This window comes from Pezoporus occidentalis, unplaced genomic scaffold, assembly GCF_034315485.1.
Source record: "Pezoporus occidentalis ecotype Australia unplaced genomic scaffold, CSIRO_AGI_Poc_V1 ctg83, whole genome shotgun sequence".
Lineage (NCBI taxonomy): Eukaryota > Metazoa > Chordata > Aves > Psittaciformes > Psittacidae > Pezoporus > Pezoporus occidentalis.
Window position 1 is genome coordinate 2,077,894 of NW_026916192.1, and position 26,344 is coordinate 2,104,237.

The following is a 26,344-nucleotide window of genomic DNA, read 5'->3' on the forward strand; positions in this document are numbered from 1 at the left end:
CACTTATTTTTGCAGGTTAGTCTATCAGGAATGTGATTTTTTGGCACTGCAAGTACAGCTACTGATGTGAATCCTGTTTTGCTTTCCTGAGCTTTTTGCTTATGATAATTATCATGTGAAACCCTACCAAAAACAAAGGGGCAAATAAGATCCAAGTCACAAGGTTCTCATTCACAGAACTTCTAGAAATACATGACAGCATCTGGATTGACTAAAACCTGCTTTTAGAAGAGCCACTGGTCACTCAAATCTACACCTATTCCTTAGCTGCTTCCAGAAGGTTGGTTTTATTGTTTTATTTTTAATTATATTTAAAACTAGCTCCCAGTTTGGAGGTGGAGGGGATTGCTGTTGACACAAAACCTCAGCAGCTCATTTCTGTTACCTTACAACTCACCTCTTATACTGCTAGAAGCCCATTCAAATCACAATGCCGACTGCAAAGGAAGGACTATTTGTGTATTTGGTTTCTAAAACGGAACCTGTGGCCTGCCTCTCCTGTAATTCTTGTCAGGCTGAAGCTATCCTTCTTTCAGAGCACTTTCCAATGCAGCTGGGAATATAAACTGTAACCAAGCAACAGCATTGAATTCACCCATGATTGACATGAGGACTTTCCAGCTGGAGCCTGCTGCCATCACTGCTGCCACAAACACGTGCAGCGATACCCCACTGGTGAGGAGCCTGTGCTATCACTGCCTCAGCGAGGGAGTGCTCTGAACGTGCATACCAGCACAACAACTCTGGCTCTGCTGCCTGCGACCTGGCAGCACTCAGGCCAAGCGTTTGTTCTTCGTCAGGCTGGCTTCATGTATGCCAATGTGGGATATGAGGACTGTGGAGGAGTAGGGACAAAGGAATTGTTTTGTTACTTCAACCAGTGCAACCCCAGCACAAGCAAGACCCTTTCATGGTGGGCACATCAATACCATTGTCATTAATTGGTCATCTCAATGAAACAAAATTGCTTGATCCATTTCCCCATAATGAACAGGGCATGCACCTGCGGGAATAGCTTATGACCTGTGCTAAGTGTCTCGTAGCCCCAGGGGATCACTTCTTTCTGCTGTGCCTTCAAGCCTGAACCTTACACAAAGGCTTGAAGTTTTAGTTTACACAGACCCTAATCAGTAAGGCTATTTCTCAGAGAACTTTCCAAGCTAAAAAGGAATAAGGGAATTCAAACCATGTCTATGGTGCAGCATGAGAGCTCGGAGTTATAATATTCTCTATCTTACGCTCTGTATCTGTTTTTATCCATCTGTGTCAATGACAACACACAGGGAGCCAACATCTCTCGCTATAATTGGTGGGAGCTGCAGGTACAAGTAAAAATCAGTTTTTCTCTTTAGTATACACACCATATGGCACAGTACTGTAGAGATTTCTCAGTGTTCTGTGAATAGGTTTCTGATAGCAGTTTTATTTTCCAGTGTTGCAAGCTTTGAAAGAGTTATGACATTACTGTTTCTTTCTAGATTGCCTTGATTAAGATCAAAGTTCAGGGGCTGTATTATGTCACCCATAGATTTCTTTGCTCCTGTTGTTTTGAAAGAATCACATGGGTCTGTACTGAGCAGCTTAAGAAACAGTAAACCTTGATTTCAGCCTTGCTAGCATTAATGAAAATCAGGGATGGAACAGTGAAACATAATTAAATTCATGTAAAAGAGAAGAGACTCCAGCCCTCACATTTTTTCATTGTTTATCATTTTTGTTACTTATGAAGTGCTTAAAAAAGAAGTTACTGAAAAGACGCAGCTTGTTTCAAACTGTTTTCATTGTTAAATCATCTTTCACTGCTCCTGCTTTTCAGGCCAAAGGCTTTCAGGGTAGCTCTCATTTCAATGCCCTTTATACTTATATAACTCCACAAGGGAGTGCAGTGGATAATTAGGCATCTGTGCTGATGGTAGTCTTTGACTATGGCAAGATTCTTACAGTACTAGTCTTATTTTCTGAACAATTTTTGTCATTCGCTAATTAGGATCTGGCCTTAAGGTCTTTCAGAAACATTTTCCTGAACTCATCTTAAAACTTTTATGTGTTAAAACTATCCAAAACTTTTCTGTGCATTTTCCTAGCCATCATATAGCAGCTAACTGCTAATGTACATACTCACTTACAACAAAATCTTTTTCCTACTGCCTGTGTTCCCTGCAACAAAAAGTTGAAACCTGCTACCCTGAGAAGGACAGAGAACTGATTTGTTGTCAGAGAAAACAACATTCTATTACTATTTTAGTGTTTGTAAACTTAATTCTGGGGATGCTTTATGTGAATGTCCTGAAGCCTCCTCGACAAGAGCCATCTGAAACTGAGGGTTATACACAGCTGTGAAGATGTGTGCTAAGAAATACAGCATCACTCCAAGGCGGAAGCATGACTTGGAAGCCATGGGGCAAAAATCAGTGAAATAGATCAAGCCTTACAGCTTAATTTTGTGACAAGTTTAATCTGTTTTACTTTACACACATGATTTTCCCTGTAAAACTAAAGCAGTGTTTGAATATTTAAAACTAAGTACACAATTAGATGCTTTCTGGATTCTAGCCAGATTGCTCAGCAGTTTGCTGTTTTATCCCTCTGGAAAGCAGTTACTCTTTTGAAAGCATATTTGTCCACCCTTAATGAAGCACTACTTGCCTCTGTCCTCTGTTTTATGCCATTAGTTTTCACATACACTTTTATGAGATGAAATGACCATCCTGCCACCCTTCAAACACTTCTGACACCTCAAATATTCAGCCCAGGGTAGTGCTGAATCCAAATTCCTGGCAGAGCCAAGATCCATAATATTACCTCAGGAGTACAAAGTGTGAAGTGCATAACCACACTATCTTTGCCAAACTTGAACAAAACTGAACCACCAGAAAATTGCAGCTCAGGAGATGAAAAGGGAAGTGAGTCAGCCACCATCCCAGCTCTATCACAATATAATGTTTCTTTTCTGCTCTACAAAAATACAAAACACAAGAGAATATGAAGAAAAATCATAACTATCAGGCTTATACTTCATAAACACATACCTAAGTGAACTGGAACTGTGCAAACAATCTGCCTGTGATTGACAAAACATTTATTAAATCAAACAAGATGCTCTTGGCACTTCCAAAACAATTGAAATGAGAGGAGAAAAGATGAAGTGAGGCACTTGGGCCTAGTGAATCTGAGGCAAAGGTCCCAAAAATACACAAACTATAAGGCCCTCTATATATTACTTTTTCTTCATTCTCTAGCAATTCATTTTGCTTCAACACAGCATAAAAAATGATGACAGCCCAACTCTCTTCCCCACTAATTATTTCTCATGATAAAATACACGCTGTACACTTTTAGTTCACCCCCTCCCATGATCACTATACTAAAACTAAAATGTCTGACAGTTACCCGAGATATCAATGCATTTCCAAGAGGAAAAAAGGCAAGTTTAAAGAAAGTACAAAGCTTTTGCAACTAGCAATACCTATAAACTCAGCCTATCAAGAGCTCAGTGAAGCCTTTCCAGTGCCTGAGAAGTGTATAAAAATGTTTGAAAAACCTGTTCTACCATAGTAGCTAAAATCCAACTCTTCCTTTCCATGTCGCTGGCTACATCCTCTGCTTCAGAGACTGCACTGGAGACATTAGCAAGTGTGCTTCCCATCTGACCAGAGTGATGGCAGTGACCTAAGCAGCCCGAAATGCTCTCATAGAATTACAGGAAGAATAAGGATGTGAGAAATTTTAACAACTAAACCAGCCCTTCTATCTGATTTGAGGTCTGTAATACAGCTATTTAGTTTTACACCTCTAGTTCTCCTATCTGATCATTATCAGAATGATAAAGCTGATGAGAAGCACTCATTGGGTTTTATCCAGAGATTAACAACAACGTAGCTCAGGCAAACCGTTAAATGAGTGACAACACAGTTCCATACCTTTTAACTTGTTAAACACTGCCACTTGGCTTTCCATGAAGTAATTCTATCATATGATATATTTTTGGGGAGAGGCATGTTAAATCGGTGGTAGTAACACACATTCTGTCAAAACAAGGAAACATTTTGCTTGCAACAGAACAACTCACTGAAACAACAAACGAAACAGAAGGCTCCAGCTCATCAAATCTACTGTATATTCATTATATGCATGAATACTGCTCGTAACAACAAAAACTAGCCCATGGCTATGAAGAAAGTATAAGATGGCAAGGCAGATTTTACCCTTTTAGTCACTAGCTGACTTGGGGTGAAAGCTGAAGTAGGTGTTGTAAGGAACATAAAAGATCAGACGCCACACGCTCATCTTAGAACTGAACACATGAACACAGATGGAGGGCCACATCTCTCCCCATTTAATAGATTTGTGTCTCCCTACTAGATAAATTTGGTCACCTGCAAGAGTTTTATTTCTGACAGTCTTTGGAATTAGCTGTGCTAGGAAAGCGGCTGTAGGAAGCGTTAGGGCTGTCCACAGCAGAAATGGATACTGTAATACTGAATGACATTTTATACTTCTTTGCATAAAAATGGCTCTTAGTTATTTTAATCTATTGCATTGCCCCATGTGATGGTAGAGGAAGCCACAATGATAAAATACCAGCTACAGATTCTAAGGCCTGTTCACTTCATCTATTTTTAGGTATGCAGGTTGTTATCAGCTCTTACACCATTACTAGGGGAAATAACATAACAGGCCAACAACCGAGTGGAAGGACTTAGAGCAGCCTTTCAAGCTCTGGCTGTGAGACAGACCCACTTTGTTGGTATCCAAATTACTAGCAAGCCAGATGACCCGAATGTAGCTTAAAAGGTAAAAACAAAAATTACCTACCTTAATAACCAAAGGAAAGTCATTGCTAGAGAGGTTTGTAGGAAGGTAAATACTAATGAACTTAGCATCTCCTCTCTATCTTCAAAGAGGTATCAAAAGAGTTACTGAAAGAGAACCAAAGTATCAGGTTACTGAATTCCAACATAATGCCCATCTGCACAGACTTCCCTCAGATGGAGACTAAATAGCTAAAAAGTGACCCTGGAATCCTAGTTCTGAAGTATCTAAAAATCAGACAATTTCATAATTGGGTCTCTGATCCCTGTGATCAGCTGTGACACTTGCAGCAGATTCTGAAAACACACAGATTTGAAAGGGAGCAAGAAAAAAGATTTTTCAGAGGTTAGCAGTAAGAGAAAAGGAAGGAAATGGCTCTCAACCTACCTCAGAAATTGTATCTATTTAAAAGTTCTGGCTATACCTCAGCACAAGTACACATAACCTTTAATACATTCATTGTTAAGATTTGCCAGTTAAGAAAGTGTTATTATCTGCTTTTTTTTTAGGTAGAGAGCAGTATACAGAGAGCCTGACTTATTCAGTGTCATAAAGGGATCACATAGTACAGCTGAGAATTAAACTTTGTTCTCATAGCTCTCAAACAAATGAAATTGTTTGTGAGTTCTTTAAATAAAAAGCATTTAACAGGGAGAAAGAGGAGGCAAGGGAAGAGGGGCATTTTATCATTAAACTGTTAGCAGGAGCAAAACTCAATGCAATTTAGTGAAAAAAGTACTATAATGGAACTTTAATAAATAAATTAGTCTGACCACATCAAAACCAAACCAAACCCCTCCCCCAAATACTAAGAGGGGGGACCAAGTTTAATTCTATATTTAAATGGAAAATCAGATTACATTTTTAACGTGAAACAGGAAATCAAATATTACTAATTTCCAAATAAAGTTGGAAGTGATAGTGGAATGCATCATAAAGTCTTCATAGTTTTTAAAGGAGAGTTCTTCTGATTCACACTCACCATCCATTCTGCAATGTTTGAAACGATCAGGAGGTTCTTCCCTACCTGCCGACATTTATTATGTTATCATCTATGTAACAATAAAAGCTAATCAGTTAGGAGCTGCTCCGTGAGAATGCAAGGCTGAAGAAAATGTTTTTCAACTTGAAATAATAATTTAGGTTTGATCAAATCTAATTTCTGTGTGAATCAGTTCCATAACCCTGGTCCATTCATTAACTGAAGCCCACGCTGAATAAACTTGATCACACAAGAAGTCTAAATTAAATTCAGGCCTGTAACTTGATAATAAAGTGAAAAATTACCTTTGATGGTCAAAAGCTGATAGATGGACTCAGTCACTTTGATACCAGGACTTTGGCCCCCTGACAGCATTAAATCTTTAAGTGTGCCACCAAATATCCTAGAAGAAACTAAGCAGCACAGTGGGTGATGTGCTTTTGATACCTTGAATATTTTTGTAAAAAGTATTCTCTGCAATATGGTGATTTCCATAAGAATACTGTTACACAGTATTTATTTATTTATGCATACCACATATTCATGCCTGTCAGGAGCTGTCTGCATGAACATTTACTTTAGTGGATATACTACAGTATCCCTCCAAATGATAGCTCTTTTACTGGTGTTGAAATACAAACAGCATAGCTTCTGATGCTTTAAAATTATCCCCATTAACATGACCTTCTTAAGCAGTTAATTCCAGCTCTTGGATATATTTGTAGCACGGCTGGTATATGGCTTCAGAAAAGAGGTACAACAGAAATCTGCAATCTGGCCTGTCTCCAGTTTTCCCCTCCAGCACGTATTTTCTGTTTGCTTCCTCATTATTCTTCAGTTATATTCTCTGCTGTAACATAATTCACATAGAATGGTTTATGTTTGTTGTTGTCTTGCATGACGACAATTAAAGTCTTTCATTGCTACTGAATGTTGCCACTGTTGTGTGTTCACTAAACAAGCATTGTAAATGAACAATGAGCAAAGAAGCACACACATACAAAAGAGAAAATAACACAGAAGAAATCCTGCACACTTTCCTGCTTAAATCACAATGAAGACTATAAAAATCTGACAAAAACAAGGGAATAATCCTGAATAGCTGTGAGTTTACACTGGATGAAATCTTCCTTCTGGTGCTTTCTTCCTCTCCTTTAATGTAGTTATAAACTAGCTTGGAATAAATTCTAGATTCTCCAAATACACATTAAAACGAGCGTGACACAGAGGAAAAAATCTGCTTAGAAATAATCTGCATGTAAGGCTGCATTGTTCAAAGAAGAATTTATCTAAGCAGTACTCTGACTGCATGTCCCCATGACAGAGACTGCGTTCAACGTCTAAAAGGCTGTAATTAATTGGGGGGGGGGGGGGGCAGAATCTGAAGACGATTACTGAGTAACACATGGGAGCTGAGATAGACTATTAAATTTATTTCCATGAGGAGATGTAGAAAGTATTACATTTCCCTGTCCAAATAACCTTAGTTAATATACATTGATCAACTACCGCTTCAAATATATGCACAGTTTATCAGTTTATCAACATCTCAAGGTTCTGTGCCAATTGTTCTGACATGTTCTCAATAAATACAATAATAGCAAAAGGACAAAAAATAAATGGGGAGATCCATCTTTCAGTGACAACCGCCACCTTGGTATATCAATACATGTCATAACATTCTTATCATCTGGAAAACAGGAAAACCTTTTATGGCAATGAAGCTTTAGTATTTTAGTTATTAATTTAGATCAGCCATGACAGGCCCAGGAAATTTAAGACTGGGACAGGAAAGCCACAAATTTGCCCAAAATAATTGCGACAAGCTTTTATGATCTCAAGTGAAAACTTCCACCTATTATGCGGCTTTGAGATTTAGGTCCAGATTTTCAAAACCTATTAAAGGGGGCAGATTGCAATTTGACCATGTGATTGAATTCTGTAAAAGAAGTAAAATAAAGCTGCTAATGTGCTGCTTTATATTATAGTCATTGAAGGTATAACCAAATCTTGCTTCCTAGAACTGGAACATGAGAAGCCGTACCAAATAACATAATACTGCCAAGCATAGGCTAGACTCCTCTAAGCAGTGGGCAACAGTAGGTGCTGCAATAGAAAGTGTTGAAGTTTTTTTTCATATTTAGGAATGAAAAAGTGTAGTTTTTCCTATATTCATATTTAGGAATTGCAAATTCTCCTTTGTGAAAGGCAAAGAAAACTAGTTGTTTTAAATGGGAGGGTTGATATGCCTTGTATATATAAAATGATCTAGTGGAACTGGATATTATTATACATATAGCTATCCATTTTTTTTTAAACCAGTCAGTTGCAGTTACGACTATATCTATATGGTATTTTTTATTTGGTAGTCTCCATGCAGCAGCCAACTGTTAATATTTCCAACTTGAGTGAGAAATAAGCTATTAAACCCTTTGCGTATATGCAAACTAAGCAACCTAAGGGTTAAATAAGATTCCCAAAATAAGGCAGTGACAAATAAAATCCAGGTTATCTTGAATTTTTAATATTGTGGCTCACTCAGCACTTTTAGAGAGCAATAAATGAAACATTTTTCCTGTAAAGATAAATTTAACAGTCGGACTTGACGAATTTAAAGATTTTTCCCAACCTAAATGATTCTATGATTCTATGAAATTTAGCTCATTTTCCTGATTAAACACTCATAGCTACGTCTGGTTGTGCTAAATAGTGATACAGGTATTCCTGTCATCATTTGTCAATTAACATAGAGTATCAACCAGGTTTTAAAAGCTGAATATGTGTAATTCTCTTTGAGCTTATAAACTGCTGCTTAGACTGTGAAGGCTAGAAGGAAGCTTAGATATAAAAAGTATATATATAGATTGTGTACGTTCATGAAAAAAAGATGATATCAAACCCAGTCAACTTTTCTCTTACCCAAGGACTGGAATTTATATAGGGCATATTTCAGGAAAACACTATGGCTGTATTTTATATGTGGCTGCACTACTATAGCGGCAGTACTAATCTTTGGCACAGGGGAAAACTGTCATGTCAGACAAACTCCAGCTGTCTGCTCTGACTGTCACTTCCTTCATCTTCAAGTTTGTAGCAGAGGGATGGAGGGGTCTGTGAGCACGTTAGCAAGGACTCAGCAGCAGCAACCCGAGGGAAAGGAGGATGACAGGAGTTAGCTGAGTAGGGAGGAGGGAATGGGGAGAAAGGGATAAGCAAATTAGAAATGAGAAAAGTGTTAAGAGACGGTAGGACAGGCAGAAAATAAAACCCTGGACATGGAATGGAAAGGGAACAAGAGGATTAAAAGCAAAAAAGCCACTGGATGTCCCTTAGGGATATTTGCTTTTTGGAGAGATGAGGAAGCTGATACACACTTATTTTTAAATGTCCTCAGTGTGCAGGTTCATTTAAGGTAAATCTGGATGGCTCTCGGTGGGCTGCCATGTCACTCTGAAAAGATACCACCACTCCCTCCAGAGTAATGACATCAAGGCATGCCTGATGGACTCCACCTGATGTTATCGTCTGTGGCTTTGAGCCATGTGGCTCTCAAGGGGGCAAAGCTGAATCTGTGGAAGGCTACTCAAAGAGAAGAGCAGAGTTTCACCAGGAGACAACTCTTAACTGAGAGAAATTATCTCTTTTGACCCCAAAGGACACACATCTCAAGGTAAATAAAACCTTAAAAATCAACACACATAGATGTTCTGGGTTCATTAACATGCATAATAACAGTAACGTAAAGAAATTTTAGGTTTGGTTTCATCTGTAGAGCCTTGGTACCAAGTTTATGGAAAATCTGGTTTCTGGATGTTTCTCCAGTCAGACGGCATAATCATGAATTAATTGCTGACCAGAAAGAAAATGGTCTGAGTACAGAGATGAAAGTTCAGTTAAAGAACAAATCCTCTTCATTATATCATGACCTTGCTCTTGTTTGCATTCAATGACCTCTAGAAGGGAATCCAGAACAAGTAAATGATGTTGAAACATATAATGTGTTGAACATGGCAAGGGCCAATGTGCAAAAAACAACACTACCTCATGACAAGGTGGTGTCTCACGCCAGAGGGTACTGGGGCTCAGTTCCCATCTGTGCTGATTGCCTTGCTCACCCTGGCAAGGAATCCTGGCATGGTTTCTGGTAGTGTAGCCATGGTGAATTGCAGAGATAAGGCAATATCCACTTACAGGCTGTGGAGAATGACTTGTAGCATTTTCATATGCTGTAGGTGAGTTTTGTGGTTGGGGAAGTTGGAAGAGGTTTTTGAGATAGGTGTTCCTACACTTTCTTACAGAGGTAAAATATCAGTCCTCCTTCAAAGACATTACTTCTTTGTAACTAATACTTGCTAGCAGAACAGGGGAAAAAAAAACCTCATTGAAAATGCATGTTCAGTCATTATACAGTCTAAAATAATTCTGAAAAGCAGCTTCCTTATGTTGAGATAGAGGTGGATATAACACCCATCCACAATCGAGGGCATCTTCATCCAGAGATAATGGAGCATGTAGCCTAAAGACTGCCTTTCCCCTGTACTTCTTATCAGTGGTCTTGCAGCTGGTCTTGAGAAAAAAAAAAAAAAAAAAAAAAGACTTCTCTTTGGGTATTAAAACACTGAACTTTCTTTGCAGCTTTACACTTAGTCTGCTACTTTCCATTCCTTTCAGTTTGATAAAACTTTGGTCTATAATTAAACGCCCCACAGTGTACCCCAGTTTTCAGAGGTCTGGAATATACTGGCATATGCCCTTTGGGGAAATGTTAAATTGCCTTCCAATCTTTTGTCATAAGTAGCATGTCCTGTACCTCTGATAAGACTTCCTTTTCAGTAGAAAAGATTATTTCTTCAAAAATAATGGTATCTATAAAGTCATTTAATTTTGTTTCAAGAAGGGCCCTCCCTTTCAGTTTAGCTATTGTTTTGCTGCTTAGAACTGCACTTTAAGCTTTTCAGATCCGCAGATGCACAATTTTGAAAGGCTGGTTCATTAATTTTTTTTTCCTCAATGATTTCATCAACTGATCATACAACGATACGGGATGAAATTCAAATTCCAAGGAACAGCTGAAATCAACCTTTAAAAATATGAAACTGACAATCGAGAGCCAAATAAATCTTAAGCCTATTTTTCAGTTCAAAAGTGTGCTGTACTTTTATAATATTTCTGTTTCTGTTCTCTTTGCTAACAGAAAGATTAATCTTTAAGGAGTTAATGACCAACCCCTGTGGCCTGTTCTGTGAAATGGCACAATAGGCTGAATAATAGTTGGAAAAAGAGTCACAAATGTAATGCAGAACTGAACCTACCTCATTCAAAACAGCTAGTGCAGACTACAGGAATGTGTTAAAATCACACATTTTTGCTAACATATTGACAAGCAATTCTCTCAGTTATTTTCTTGTTCCTCTAAGAATTTGTGTCTGCAGTTACTTTTCAGTAGTCCTATAAAATCCCAAACTGACTCCTTTCAGTGGTGTTTTAATTAAAATATCAGGATCACATACGGAATATTTTAGCTAATTTTAGGACATGTTCACAGTGCTTTTATGGAATCTCATTAAAACTCACTGCAGGTGTATTAAAACTTTGCAGTTTTGTTTTTGCCTGTTTGTTTTCTGTGAGTGGTGTTCCAAGGGCGTATCAAAAACATATTAAATCATGAAAGACTCTATTCAGCAAAACTAAGCTTTTTCCAGTGCTGAGTAATTAAAGCTCTGCAGGCTTCCATGATTCTTACAGTGCTTAATCCTCACTGAAATTTAAAAGTAAAATAAATATCTGTTTACCACCATTACAGAAAGTCTTCATTATATTTGTATTCTTGACCCTATTGCCCAGGAGCCATTAGAGATCTGCCTACTGTTATACACTGGGGGAAAAACGGTCTTGTAGTCAGTGTGCTGCCCCAGCATTCAGGGGATAATACTTTGGCTTTAAGGGGCAGTCACATACATTGTGGTTGACCTTTCCTTTCTCTATATCCTAGCTCCTAGTTGTCAAGATGAGAATCATAACATATCGTTGAGGCACAAGAGTTACAGAATGCCAAAGGCATATTGCCCTGAAAAGAAAAAAAAAAGCCAAACCACCATGGGTTTAGTATATTTATGGTATACGTAAAATAGCTGCATAGTTATTAAAAGGACTTAGCACCTAGAGGAACAGAATCCTAGTCTGTTAAGATAAAGAAATGCTAAAGAACACAAATAGTTAATCATTACCCTGGGAAATTTGATGTGCTAAGGTGACCACATTTATTATAAAGAATATTTTATGCCTTTTTATAACTTCGTATAGCTTCAGTGTTGCCAATTCCACAGAATGAATCTGTAGACTGAACAAAAGTCATCGCATAAAGTTAATATAGTTTAGTGCCTTGCAATATATAAAAACCCCACAAATTTTCTTTCACAGTTTTTCATTTCTCCAAGTCTAAATTAAACTTCCAACATCATATACTGCATAGAGCCTGGAGCTTCTACTAATATACCTGTTTCCAGAGGAAGAAGCAATTGTTTCTCAAGCAATGATTGTGAAGCCAACAGAAAGAGAGTGGTGATGAATTTGGCGAGCACAGCAAAAGCGGAACTCAGCCATGTTTGCATGCTCTGTCCCAATTTGCATTCTTGCGTCACATAAATGCCAAAAATACGCAACTACAAAAAAAGAAAAATATCTCTTGCATACAATTGGTCTTAACAAAACCTAAATCTACTACAAAATTTAATGCAAGTCTACCTTTGGGTATTTTGTCACTTGCAGTCATTTCCCACGTAGCAATCTAAGCTATCCTATGAACACTTGCAAACCAAGCTACAGCTGCCTCACTGTTACAGAAGCTACCATGTTCCAATAGAGGACACTCATTAACAGCATACATCATTGCCTCTAATTGCCTGCAAAGGATGTTCAGATAGCTGGCTTGGATTCATCTGTAATGACTGTCTGCAGACTGACACTAGCAAGCTCAAACACAGGACCGCTGGCAGCACTGAAGGTGAGAACCCAGGGGATACAGTGTAGAACTGACAATGCACAAGCTAGTTGATAAAACAACTATGTAATTCGGTTGTAAGGGACAACAGCACCAACCACTTTACCGGCACCCCTACGAACAATGACAACAAAAATCATTGAAATTCAGTGACCTCTCCTCTCCTTGAACATCCATAGCCAGTACCAGTGGAACAGCACATCATATGTGATCATCACTGACATATGAGGCTCTGACCATTAGCGTAAATCTCACCTAGCACATGGATAGGAGTTCAAGCATGTGACAGTAGAAATAAACTTTCTTAAACTTGCCACATTTTTGCATGCCACTGAAATCTTGCTAATTCAAGAAGAACTGGATGCAGAGAAGTCTAACATGTAACAAAATGTTAAAAGATGTTTTGCTTGAATTTGTTCCAACAGAGAAGGGAAGAGAGTGCCTAGACAATAAAGGAATATATGGATTAGTCACACACTTTGTTCATGCAATGCCTCTGTTCACTTAAACTTGCCCTTCCTGACCTGCCTTCAAGATGTGTTATCATATTTTCTCTGAGTATTATTTTGGAAAAAAAAAAGACAAGCAATTCTTTTTTATTGATTTCTCCTGCCAGGTTTGTTGATGCAGAAGTGCATTTTATGATCAAACTTCAGTCTTTACTTTTATGGTGGTAAACAATATCTCTATTTTTATTATATTTTTTAAAGAAGAGTATGTGTGCATGTTATGGAGGAGGGGGAAGAAATAGGTTGTTTCATAAAGTCAAAGTTCTTTATGCATTTCCTGTTCTGTTACTTCAACCTACTTTACAATAACCATCACTACAGTCTAGTATTGCATAGAAGGTAAAAAAAGTGGAAACCAACTACTTTAAAACTTCTCTTCCTAATTGCCAATTAAAGATAAATTAAGCCATATTTAATATGTGTATCTGCAATGCAGCTAAATACTACCAGAGCATGAGTCACAGCTCTCTTTGATGGCTGGCTAATGAAGTCACCACTGTGGAAGCATGCATGCACATGAACACAGAAATTTACAGCTACTGAATTTAATTCATAATGCATTTTAACCTTCTTGAAATATTGCAAATAAGCTTCCCATCCTGCCCTTTAAGACATCTGTAGATGTTACTGTATCTTTACTACAAAACAAGTGATTTATCTCTCTATGAAGGCTCTGCAGGAGAAGACCACATTTTTCTCATATAACTTTGAAAGAAAAGGACTGGCTAAACCCCAAAATGATGTAAGCAGGTATGTACACTGCCACCTTTAACTAAAGAGAATTTTGATGTCTCCCAGAAGAATAAAAAAAGTTGAAAATAGAACCACAGAATCATATCATGGCTCAATGTCTGGCTGGAGACCAGTAACGAGTGGCATCCCTCAGGGATCGGTGTTGGGACTGGTCTTGTTCAACATCTTCATCGCTGACATGGACAGTGGGATTGAGTGCGCCCTCAGCAAGTTTGCCCATGACACCAAGCTGTGTGGTTCGGTTGATACCCTGGAGGGAAGGAATGCCATCCAGAGGGACCTCGACACGCTTGTGAGGTGGGCTGATGCCAACCTCATGAAGTTTAACCATGCCAAGTGCAAGGTCCTACACCTGGGTCGGAGCAATCCCAGGCACAGCTACAGGTTGGGCAAAGAAGAGATTCAGAGCAGCCCAAGGAGAAGGACCTGGGGGTGTTGGTTGATGAGAAAATGAACATGAGCCGGCTTCAGTGTGCGCTTGCAGCCCAGAAAGCCAACCGTATCCTGGGCTGCATCAAAAGGAGCGTGACCAGCAGGTCGAAGGAGGTGATCCTGCCCCTCTACTCTGCTCTCCTGAGACCTCACTTGGAGTATTGTGTGCAGTTCTGGTGTCCTCAACATAAAAAGGACATGGAACTGTTGGAACAAGTCCCGGGGAGGCCACGAGGATGATCAGGGGACTGGAGCACCTCCCATATGAAGACAGGCTGAGAAAGTTGGGGCTGTTCAGCCTGGAGAAGAGAAGGCTGCGTGGAGACCTCATAGCAGCCTTCCAGTATCTGAAGGGGGCCTATAGGGATGCTGGGGAGGGACTCTTCATTAGGGACTGTAGTGATAGGACAAGGGGTAACGGGTTAAAACTTAAACAGGGGAAGGTTAGATTGGATATAAGGAGGAAATTCTTTCCTATTAGGGTGGTGAGGCACTGGAATGGGTTGCCCAGGGAGGTTGTGAACGCTCCAACCCTGGCAGTGTTCAAGACCAGGTTGCACAAGGCCTTGGGTGATATGATTTAGTGTAAGGTGTCCCTGTAAGGTGTCCCTGCCCACAGCAGGGGGGGTGGAACTAGATGATCTTAAGGTCCTTTCCAACCCTAATTATTCTATGATTCTATAGTTTGGGTTCTTTAGTTCCACAGGACTTAATCTTTAGACAGAATTAACAACAAAACCCTGGAGAACCAGCAGATTATTCAACAGCAGCAGTGACTACAGAGACAAGACAAATGTCTCTAAAAGGCCTGCACAATGAGCCACTTCCCAAACAACTGCTGTTGCATCTACTTGCAAAATGCAAAGTCTTTGCCAGCCACAGCACAGTTCTAAAACCAGTATGTATCTCTCTAAAACAATGTTTTTATGCTCCAAGGAGTCATAAAACATGGCAAGACACAATATATGGTGCTAGAGCTCAAGCTAACCTGGAAACTAATTCATACCAGAGGCCACAGGTACCATCTTTGTATCTGGAGAAGTCTGATGCCTGACTTCCTTGCTGCTTAGGCGGGTACCGACAAGACGCTTTTTTGTCAAGAGATGCATATGGTGCATTTTCAAAACCAATTTTCTGTTAGCCAGGAGGCCACTTGACCTGCCCTCCAACCAAATTATTTGTTGGTGAAAATTAAGATCCAAATCACTGGAGACTGCCAAACGGAAGGTACAGCTCCCCACACATCATTTTTTAAAGGCAGAAAACAAGCCAAACGCAAACTGAGGTTAATGCAATATATACAAGAAAGAGAAATAAGATTAGAAGTGATGTATGTGCCAAGAGGCCTTCTGCAGGCAAGGGAAAAAAGAGAATAAGGTTAACATCTTTGATTTTTCCCCTCCCACTCCACAAGAGCTGAGAGGAATCTTCATAGCAGCAAGGTCAATTCTAATCTTATTTCCTTATTTCTCACAGTTGTTTCATTACCTTCACTCCCATTTTTTAAACTTCACAACAAATTATCTTTTTTTCCAAAAATCTTTGCAATTCCGGATCAGTTAGATATCACAGCAGCCCATTTTAATTCATTAACATGAGCTATACAAAGAAAGAAACCTCTTTAAACAACAGCCACCTGCAGCAAATATTCTAAGGAAATGCATCCTTTTCTTCCCCTGAATGGCTGCTGCCTCTCATGAAAACATTAACATTTTGCATACAAAAAAATGATGTAATTAGCAAGAACTTTCCCTATTTCTGTTCTCATTATTGCTCATTACCAGAAATTATCAGGCAAATAATGGCTGCTTTCTCTTTTTATGATCAATTTATTCCCCCCTCCATTTTATTTCTTTGGTGATGAACTGAAATTTAGGCTCTTGTGTCTGTGGCACTTTGTAAGAGAGAGAAAATGCGGTGAAGGAGATGGAGAGAAATTAAACAGTAAGTATGTGTAAAGTGTCAGAAAGCACTGAAATAATCTCTGCCAATTTACAACTCAACAATTTCATTTCAAGCCCTGCAATACTTTTTTTCTGCATTTTTGTTAAAACCACAGCTCTAGAATCATCTGATTAGTCCAAAGTTCATTTATTAATTATAACAATAAATAAAACCAGCTTCTTACACATCAAAAAGATTGAAAGCATGTTTTCAATTTAAGCCTGAAATGACTGAAAGGCTTAAAAGCTGATGCCAGATAAAGCCAGCCCCCCAAAAAAGAGAGACCCCGAAGCTCATCATTTCAAAGACGCTGTCATAATTTTGGGGTGATAGCACTGATTTTCCAATACTAGGGCAAGACTGTTACCATGGCAGCTGGCAAGTGATGGGGATAGCTTCCACTTAAATACCAAAGCAGAGCCAAGGTTTAGCAGTTGCAGCAAAAGCAATCTGGGAATGCTGCTTTAAAAAAACCCAACACCCAAAACCCCTGTGCTGAGCTCTACATTGCCAGAGCTGCTGCTACTACCTCATTTAAATCTAGCTGGCATTCATCTGTGTAAGATGCAGTCCATCTTTGGACTGTTGCATAGACACCCCTTTATTTTTGATGAGGGTTAGGAAAGATTTCTCTTGAACCATCCCTGCTGTTTAGAGTACAGCCAAGCAGGCTCATCCTCTGCCCGGGGGAACACCCTCGGCCCCCTTCCAGGAGCTCTTCCCTGCAGGCACACTGAAGACCAGGCAAAATGATTTGCTTTTCAAAATGGAGAAAAAAAAAAAGTACTATTCTCAGCCTGAGACTTTGCATTTTAAGCTTTAGCCTGGGGCAAATTATTAAGGCAGAGTTACTGCCTAAATCCCTGGAAATAGGGGTTTATAGTGAAAATACTGACAGATCCATAACTATAGCCATGCAAATGCAGCAGATAAAAATATCTATAAATGATAATGTAATTTAATGGCTTAAAGAATTTTTACTGGGGAGGAGGGTAATGTCTTCTCTATTTTGACAGTATAGAATGTTAGAGCAGAATCCAAGGATGTAGCAGAGTCATACTATACTTCTTAAAGATTATTTGACAAGAACAATTTCAGTGTTCTATTTAATGCACTTAGGACAAATTTAAGTGATGAATTGATGCCTGCGAGACAGCGTGGCTGGAATTAGGAGAACAAATTTTCTTGTTAAGGGAGCAGCTACAGGCCAGTTCGGTGCTGAAAGGCATACTAAAAGTTTGGTAAAGGAAATGTGAAAAGAGCATTTTGTCAGTGGAAGTGAAAGTGGAAAGCTATATATTTATTAAACCATAATGTCACCAGGCTATACTTTGAAGTACCTCAGAGGCACGGACTCCTCAAAGTCTGTGTATACAAGAAAAGGATCAAAGTCTTTTTGCAAAAGTCAGTTTGTTAAGAAAAGCAAACATTACTGTACAACTCCAGATGTCACTTTTAGTCAAATATCATATTATTTCATTGATCTTCTCTAATATGGAGTAAAATTGAACAAACCATTCTGTAGAAATGAACCGTCACTTAATAACAGTGGAACGAAGTCAGGCATCATTCTAGAGGTCTCATTGTTATATAATTTTCCATGCTCAAGAAACAGTTACAGCCATGTTGAAAACTGCAATTACTAGAGGTTTAAACCCACCAGTGTTTCCGGCACAGTATTTCAAGGGGTGATATACAGCCATAAAGACCATTGTACTGGACATTTTTTAAAGCATCATGCCAAACAAAACCCACATACAAGAAATTATTTGTATAACAACCTAAAAATTAATCATGCCATCTTGCAAAGATTTTCTGGACAGAAATCTTCTAACTCAGGCTTCTTCAACATTACCAAAGCATGGAGACATCTCCCACTGGTTTTTAGTAGAGATGAACTGGCACCCTGATTCTAGAGAATCGTGAGCTTGAGCTGAGAAACTATTTGTTTTGCAGGATGTGGAAAATCTGAGGGATCTCAGTAAATCAGCCAGCAGCAAAATACCTGCATCTGGGTTTGTAGGGGCTGCAGAAGGACTAGAATTTGTACAACCGGGCATTTTGAATGAACTGTCTTAAATTATTTTCCACTGCAAAGGAAATATTCTTACAGCATTGAAGCCGGCATGTACAACAAAATGCTTGGTTCAATATGCTGTGTCCTTGAGACTCAGCACAGAACTGGCATCAGCAGAGATATAAATTAGGATAGCGTCCAGTGTGCAGAGAGAACAGAGACACACAATGCTCTCTTCCAGGTCTTTCAAAGAAGGAAGAAAGGAGTAATGCTTGCTAGCAGAACAGCATCTTGGGTATTAATTGGAAGAGTACACAAAAACCTGCTACTCTTCTATAGCAGATTTCATCATTAACGACTTGGAATTCAGCTAAAAATATTAAAGCTGCTTCACCAAACAAACATTTTCAAAGAACAATAGGAAAATTTGGACTGCTGACTTTCCACCAGTTATTTATAGGCATTGAAGACGTGGGTTGGAAACACAGGTGTAACTGTTGCCTCTCACTTGAGATTTGGTAAATGGGATCAATGAAATCTAGACAGAAAACTCTATCCTATTCACTCTGAAGACTGATCCTCACTCAACAGAAAGAAAGCATCGGTATTGTATTACACACTGATTACAGCTATTGCCTGTTGCCCTGAGACATCATGGTATCATAATTTGTGCAATTACCGCCTCAGGCAGATCATGTAGCACACCCTCGGGAATGACGATTTAGGGAGCTGAGACACGTAGCTGATAAGTACTAAGGGTAGAACAATCTAAAATGCAGAGGATGTAAAGTGCTGCCAGATCTAGATACTCAAAATAGTCCATGTTTGCAGAATGTTACTGGAAAGAAAAGATGGCCACTTGGTGAAGGAAGAGTGCTCTGAAGATGTGGATTCGGTTCTTAGATCTGCCAACACATGGCCTTAGCAACGTAATATGTTGCACTTTTTTGTCCATTTGTGCAACAGAGTTTTGCTTTCCCTCACAAAGTTTGGCAAAATATGCAAATACAAGCCATCATTTACTCTGCGCAGGCATACCTAAGCTGAAGATCACAGGCATAAATAGTTAGGTGCTGACAGTAACACTGCTTGTGTAAATTAGGTATGAAACTGAGTACAGATTCAGGCTGAGAATCAGACTAAAAGAAGTTCAAGGTGAATACAGCAGAACCTGCTGCTGTTACAGCTTTTTCTAAGCTTTATGCATTAATGACGTTAGAAGATAGGAGGAAACAAATTGTATGGAAATACTGTAAATGCAGATGACGTACATTTTTTTCTACATTTTCATATTTACAGTCCATTGTAATTGAAGGGTTATGACAGATATGAAGGTTTGCTTACTAAATGCACATTTAAAACCTAGACTTCCTTAATCAAGAAGAAAATTGAACCATCAACAATTCAGGTAGCATCCCCAGAAAATCTTGTTGCTGATGCCATGGAGTCATCTGTATATGTTTTTGGACTTAAAATCCTCAAAACCAGATCTATGCTTCTTTGGGTGCATTCATGGTCTGGCCTATTTTCTTCCACAGTGATAAACCACTGATCTATTTGATTTCAGGTTGTTTTACCAACCAGAAACTACGTTATAATTGCATATACACAGTTTACAGGTTGGCTTACTCTGTTTTCAGCTACTGAACTTGTTGAACTGTTACGGGATGATTCCTTTCCCCACATCTAACCCAAAATTAAAGCTCTGAAGGTCAATTTGTCTTCCAATTAAAGACAACATTAATTCTCCATCACTAAAACAGACTACTTCCTATGAGATTTGGATTAACTAGGAAAATACACTCACAGCAAGTCTTGAGCATAATGAAATTACCCTAGACCAAGGCTTCTTCTTTTTATTGTCTATTAATTTTATGGTCACTGACAAAGTTTTGATGAATTTAAGAGCAAAAATGGCAATTATTTATTGGTTTCTTCCCACCCCATCCCTCTCTCTTCTGATGGCTACTCCCACTAACATTTAACTTTACTAACATTTACCTTTAACTTTAGATGTTTACATTTAACATTATAGTCAATATTTTTACTGTTTGAAATGAATGGAAAAATGTCTAGAAACTTAAAATAAAAGTCAAACCAGGAATTCTCCTGAAACACATTAGAACTGAGGGATGTGAAGTTAATAATTAAATCAAGAAAAATGTACCACTACTGTATTTTTTTATTTCCTGTACTATATTTTATCAAAAGCCATGCACTAAGTGATCAAACTAATCTGAGGCATTTAGAGCAGGGACCATGTGGTAGCTTGCATGGCATTGTTTGTTCACTATAATTTGGACATGGCAAGTAGCCAGAGGACTCATCACAAACATATGGTTATTTATTTGCACTAATCAGGCACTAATACAGCCTGTTTGCTACACTACTTTATAAATATAACAAGCTTCAAAAACAAAAAGGACCACAAGTGCACAAAACAACTGATGAAAACAACCCAAAGCAACATGTAGAATTACCAGCATCCCAAATCCCAACGTGATTTGCTGAATTTTTTTTCACTGTCACTCAACAAATCCCCAAAGACTGGCTCAAGCTTAATGTACTGTAGCATGTTTGTCTCCTTTGTTTAATCACATCCGAGATGGCATCTTTCAGAGTGGCACATCAGCTGAAAAAAATTAACTGTTCTGAAAACAGCATCGATCTGTGTATTTTTATAAAGGCTGTAAGAGGTGTCTTTCTGTGAAAAGAAAAGGTGAGGGAGTGAATTCCATGTAAGTGACAAGAACTGGGAAGATTTATTTTAGCAAGAAATAAATTCACTTAAAAATGTATTTCCTTCTTCTCTGTCCACAAACTTAGATTCTTTACCCTTTGCCAAGAGCCACAAAAGAAATCCGTAGTGGCCCGTGGAATGTTTGAAGCCAAACAAAATAATTATCTTTGAATGAAAATCATATCATCAGAAAATGTTTTTAAAAACTGAGCATGGTTCTTCCCGATTATCCAAATCACAAAGGCTTTGGCTACAGCTCCTGAAGCAATCCTGCCACTGCTACTTCCCAGAGTAAGCCAGAGCTTTGAGCTGGATCCATCTAGATTGTTTCCTTATTTCTAGCAAACTAAAGCCTGTTTTCAGAATGCAAACTGGGATGATTACACTTCTTAAATAGAGAAAATTAAAAAGTAAACCAGAAGAGAGATAAAAGGAATTCGTAAGCAGTTATCTCATCAGCTCTATCCTTGTAGGGAAACTCACTTCAGGACCTGGGTTCAGAAAACCGTGCTTGGTCCCACCCAGTCTTTAGAAAGCTTCTCCATCCATCACCATGAATATTGGTGCTGGAACTTCTCTGAGCGGTGCTGGCTTATGCCAACCCTCCTCTTCCTCCACTTCCCTCAGGATGGAGCCTCCCATCCCTGCACATCATCTGCGACATCCAGAATTATCTCCTGCTTCCAAAATGCCCTGCTTGATCCTGGCATAGCTGTCTCAAAGGAGGGTAACACACGTGCTGAAGGAAACGAGAGATGCTTTTTGTCAGATATTCCAGTAACTTCTGAAGGCAAACCTCAAGTAATTCAGCACATTTTATTGTACAGTTTTCCTAAGACAACTGTGTAATCAAAGATGGGAGGACAGGAACCTGACCCTCTGCTGGGAAACCTCATGCTTCTGGACCACCAGAGCACATTTACACTTTTTCGAACAGACAAATCTTAGGTGAGTGGAGCAGGTATTGAATTAGGCTCTTCAATAAGAGTAATTCCCCCTGACGGGATCTCACTAGGGATCCTCAATAGCTCATCTGAAACCGCTGCTGCACAAATCATCGTCATCACAAGGTCTCTGGTATGCTAATGAAGAACACTGACTTCACTGTTCAGTTATTCAAGATTAAATGACATGATTTACAATTGGAAAATGCAGAGAGAGGTTACAGATCCTGAGGCTGCTGGAATGAAGCAACAGCAAGAGACTGATGTTTGGATTTTGCATTCAGTGAGGATAAATGTTTAAGGAAAAACACTGTGAATAGGTTACAGAATATTTTCTCTGTATATAAAATAACTGTATGACCTCCAGTGTAACAATCATTTACTACTTCAGTCTTTTGCAATATACTAATAGCTGCTAAAAAATAATGGTCGAATACTCTATTTTTAATAGGCTCAGATATTTTTCTGTTAGAGAAGGATCATCTTGATAAATTATTAAACAAAATATTCTTTAAACCTCTTCTAAGGAAAAATAGAAACATCTTTTAAACATTTAATGAAATATTCAGTCGTTACATAACTATATAGATCCAGAGCTCTGCCATAAATTCATCTGTTTCCTGGGGTTTGAGCTCCACAAAAATGTTTACTGGATAAGAAGGCTGACACAACCTTATCCACAGTAGCACAAATAGAACTAGTTAATTATATTAGAAGATATGCTGTTGTTTTAGAATTTGCATATACAGAAGGCTTATTAATAATGATTACTAACTTTCATTTATCAAGCATTTGCCTAACAAATTCTGTGTCTTTTGGAAATAAGGAAATGAAGGCAAAATAAAGGAGGAACAGGATATCGAATTTCCAGCTCTGAGCAAGGGACAATACAACCTCTGCAGTAGCTGCTAAACCTTCATAAACACCCAGGTTATAGTACTGAGCGATTTTATTAGCCAGCAGTGGAAATACATGGGTAGCATCTGTGATTGTTGGACAGTGGACATGTGCCAAACCTTCACAAAAGCATAAGACATCTTGGAAAGCGAGAAGGAGGAAAGAAGCAAACTTAGGCTGCCAAAGTGCCAATAATGTTTGTAAACTAAAGACAGTGTATCAGACAGCAGGACTGCAGAGGAAATTCAAGGCAACTGTCAGAACAGTCAGTGACCTTCCTAAATTATTCACAATATGTCATTTCTTTGCAGCCTGAAAACTTACTTGAATCTCACAATCAAGATTTGAATCCCACTTCTGGTTTTGGATAAATAAAAACTATTTCTCCATGACCCATTGAGCCTAATTTGAATCCTGCTATAGAACTTTTCTAATTAACCCATTGGGTATTTTCTTGTGCTTTCTTTAAAGTACTATTGACGTTTGGTTTAGTACATCCACACATGGGAGCACCAATCAGACTCCTCTTTTTTCGTATGGCATGCCAGATTTAAGGAACAGTGGAATAACCATATAAGTCTGCTTTCAGCAAAACATTTTTACCTCTTGGGAAGGATATATCTCAAGTTGACCTACTGATAATCTCAGTAATTCAGTTTACTATGTTAAATCTGTAGAAATTGAGATGCTAAAGATCAAAAGAAATGAGGACATGCACTAGCCTGAATTTTAGGTGCACCATTTCCAGTAAGATAGTACATAAGTAAGTTAACCTAATGCCTCCCTTTCCTTTACAACAACAGGTTTGAACAATTTCCCCGCTATAAAGTGTCCTCAAATCTTTGTTTATTCAAAAACGTCATAATTCTACTTTCCCATCCTCATGTATTTGCACTTTCAATTCAGCGTTACTGGAATCTGTGACTGGAAAATACTGCAAATAACTTCAAGACTCTTTCTCCCTCAGGTTTACCAATGTATACCTTTTTTACTAATTATCAACTACTACCCATCTTCATAAATATATTTTACTGAGATACACATCCAACCTTCAAAACACAAATGCTGCATCAAACATGCAAAACATTTTATCGCACGTCAGTTATAAGACAATTTGTTACCATTTCATTCTTTTTTACTAACTCCAAATTCAATCTAAGGTTTCTCTGCCTTAAAGACATGATTACTTTAGATTTCTAGAAGTGGGCTTTTTTCCATTCTTCATATTTAAATTAAGTTCCCTTGAGATGGAAGAAAAGCAAGAAATTTTTATCAAGAGACTAATAATATAACCAGTGAAAAATCTGAGCATTTTTATATTGCATTTATAAATCACACTAACAGTAACCAAACTGTTTAAATAATATATAGAGTTTAACTATAACATACTTATTGGCATAAGTAATTTTAGTGCTTTTTAATGTAACAAATCACTCAAAAAATATTCCCAGTTAATCATTAACATACTCAAGCCTAGAGAGAGGTATATGTATCCTTCACTTCATAATCTGGTAGGAATGGCTGAGTCATAAACCTCACATTGTGTGCCAATTGATTTACAATTTCCTAAGGACATTTGAATACCCTGACAAAGTATCAATTTATCTCTGCATTATCAGCTGCTATCTGCAGATAGAATAGCATGTAATTAAACTCAGGAGCAGGAATTAATTAAAATATACATATGTGAGAGCGTGTAGGCATATAGTTGTGTTTATTATAGAAACAGTAAAAAATATCTGCAAGAACAGATATGGGTGAAATTAGCTTCTTCCATATCAACAGTATTTGCTACCATGGTTATCACAAAGCCAAATGTTCATAGTAGTGACTAGACAAAGATACTGGGGGCAAGGGGGTATAATTTTGGGCTGTGACTGAGTCAGCAGCAATGCTGAACTGCTTTCATGGTCTCATTCCTCACTCAGTGGTTCATTTTGAACATTGATCCACCATCTGCTCCCAAATACCCCAAAAATCTCCAGGTTCTGCAAAAATCTCTAGGTTCTTATGAAGCAGCAGCTCTGCAATATTTAGAGGGCTTGGAGCTTGTCTTTGTAGATTCCCTTGTTCCTTCCTACAAAGGAGCCACAAGAAGGGTTACACAGTATATATAGTTCAGAGATATTTTCTGAACAGTAAGGTGGAATCCATTCAGAGCATTCAGCGTGAGAAGGGGCCAGAGCTCAGAGAGTTCAAACCAGACATACTCTATTGTCAGCCTCAGTTACGTGACATGACATTTTAATTAGATGGGGTCAAAGCTGTTAAATTTGTGTCAAGACCCCCAAGTTGAAATTTTCTGGATTATCATCATAGCAAAAAATTTGGTTAGGCTGTTGTTTTTCAGTCTCCTCTCTAATTTTCATATTGGAAACACTTCTCCACTTGCATTATTACCACCCTACAACTTTCAAGAGTTTTCCTTAAAATTTCAGGCATCATCTCTATTCTTCTTATTCATTCAGTGACAAATTCCTGTTCAACTGATGTAGTTATTGCACTAGAGAAGTACAGATCTTTGTGAAAATCATTACTGGAAGTACAAGTCTATTGAGATAATTACATTTTATTTTTTCTATTTTGTAAATTTGCTTCTTTGTTGAGTGACAAGTCATTTACTGGTGGCATTGTAAGACAATGGAAATACTGGAGGCCTTAGATTTATCAAGGCCAAGATGACAGATATATGTGCAAGTTTTTAGCAGTGGCGAACACCCTCATTCAATAAGCTGCGTAGTTTTTTAGGCTACTGTATAAAATTAATTGACTTACTCTAAGGGTGTTCTGTGATGAGGTCTTCTGTAATTAAGATTTGAGATGAAATAGTGGGTATGAAAAAGCTGAAAAATGCTCGCTAGCTTCAGTTTATTTTTCAGGCCCAAACTGCTTAAATTATCAATTAGTTTGAATGGACTATTTCTTCTTCAGATGTTTAAATATTAAATAGGCCAAAGTCCACAGAAAATGTAGATTAAAGCCAAAACAAATGTCTTCCATATAAATATGAAAAAGATTAGCGCAGCCATTGTAAAAATGGTACAACATAATTCATATGCAAAATTGATTATTTAATCTTCGTGCAATAGTCTTTACACCTTACCCATACATTTCAGTTGGTATTTCTAGTGTGTATCTTTTCAAACAAAGTGATGGCTCCTGAATACACTCCTTTGTAATCTGAAAGGGAACCTTGGTGCACTTCAAAAAATGTCATATCTAAGAAGAAATTCACTCAAATACACAGATATTTCATAAGAAATTTTATCTGATTGATTCCTGGCTGATAATATTCTAAAACTGGGCATTCTTTG

The 26,344-nt window shown here is 38.2% G+C and overlaps 1 long non-coding RNA gene across 1 annotated transcript in view; it reads right to left on the reverse strand.

The window, feature by feature from the left end:
- Nucleotides 1-26,344, reverse strand: part of LOC134156212 (uncharacterized) — a 160,038-nt gene that overhangs the window by 71,300 nt on the left and 62,394 nt on the right. The gene's annotated exons all lie outside the window — the stretch shown is intronic.